The 1,402-nt window shown below is 45.3% G+C and overlaps 1 non-coding gene across 1 annotated transcript; it reads right to left on the bottom strand.

Annotated features, from left to right (window-relative positions):
- On the bottom strand, nt 1-127 carry LOC147829205 (small nucleolar RNA SNORA40). Its single transcript, XR_015449430.1, has one exon. It is a non-coding gene; the product is annotated as a small nucleolar RNA SNORA40 (small nucleolar RNA).
- Between the last annotated feature and the right edge of the window lie 1,275 nt (nt 128-1,402).

Here is a 1,402-nt window from a genome sequence, read left to right on the forward strand (position 1 = left end):
AATATTCCTTCTTTCACGTACAAGACTCATACTGAACAATGAGTTCTGGGTTGCAAAAGAGGATTTACTTTTTATCCTTGTCCATAAGTCTTAGTCCACAAGTTAGACAAAAGCAGACACAAGTGCTGCTGAGGTGGGTAGTTCTGGTGTCATGAAGGCTTTCTCATGCCTCTTCAGTTGGTGGTCACTATGACTGATGGGCAACTGGTCTCAGATGGACTCTGCAGGGCAGGTTACTTCAGCCCCATATGGTTTTTCTCCTCCAGCAGGCTAGATCAGAGATGTCTCAGATCAAGCTGGGGTTAGGATCCCAAGAGAAAGTCGAAGCTGATGAGGCTATCTGAGACCTAGGTGTGGTGACAGCATTGTGTCATTCCAGAATTCATATGTTGAAGCCCTAACTCTATAATATGACAGGGTCTATAAAGAGATAATAAAGATTAAATGAAGTCAGAAGTTTGGGCCCTCATCTGAGGGAAACGTTGCATTTTCATAGCTAGGAGTGCTTGAAAATAAACATTTGAATGGCTATCCCACTCAGTGAGAGTTCAAAAACAGGGAGTTTGCTGGTTAGATGAGTAGAAGAAGGAAGAATGCAAGTCAGACTGGGTTTGGTGAACCTGTCATCCATGCTTGCCACTTCCCTGAGAGGTCAAGGGAGAAAGTGGGCTCCTGATTCAAGGGAGGCACCACCCGGGTTGGAAGACCTGAAGCTGTAGCAGTGAACTCTCTTTTCACAGAAAATGAATCCTAAAAATATGCCTGGGTGCAGCAGCCGTGTTCCATGGTAGACTCACTGCCCAGGGAGGAGCACATTTTCATCTCCTTGGTTAATACAGAGCTTACAAGCAGCACTGTCATTGGCAATCATGATTTTTCAAAAAAGATAATACTATAGGAGCAGATGCAGTGGACAGCAAGTGCTTCTACTTCAACAGAGATCAAGGTGAATTTCAGCATGCGCCTACTGGTGTGGCTAGTCCTGGCTCACTGGCTTTGGGGTGAAAGCAGAGTGGTTCCCAGAAAATAAAAATTTGAGATATCAGAGAGGTTGAGAGGGTAGGAAACAGGGCCGCTGAAGACAACACCCCTAGATCAGCTTGACTTTAGGCTCTTCCGGAGATCCATCAAGGGATGCTGCAGACTGACAGGTCTGGTACCCTGTGAACTTGAGGGGCTAAGGGACCGAGTATCACATCTGCTGGTCGTCTCTCCTATCTATTGGCTCAGGTACATACACATTGGTCCAGAAGCAAAGAGGCTGAATTGCTGGGGATGTTCATTGTCTTTAATACATTCAGGTAACTAGCACTGCCTGAGATGTAGTTAATGAATCAAAATATTCTGAATTGTTCTTGAATGGGCCAACACCTATCTCTTATTACAGTGCACTGCAGGGCAA

The sequence above is a fragment of the Heterocephalus glaber genome, unplaced genomic scaffold (genome assembly GCF_053883595.1).
Source record: "Heterocephalus glaber isolate CG9 unplaced genomic scaffold, H.glaber_assembly_v1.0 deba00000676, whole genome shotgun sequence".
Classification (NCBI taxonomy): domain Eukaryota; kingdom Metazoa; phylum Chordata; class Mammalia; order Rodentia; family Bathyergidae; genus Heterocephalus; species Heterocephalus glaber.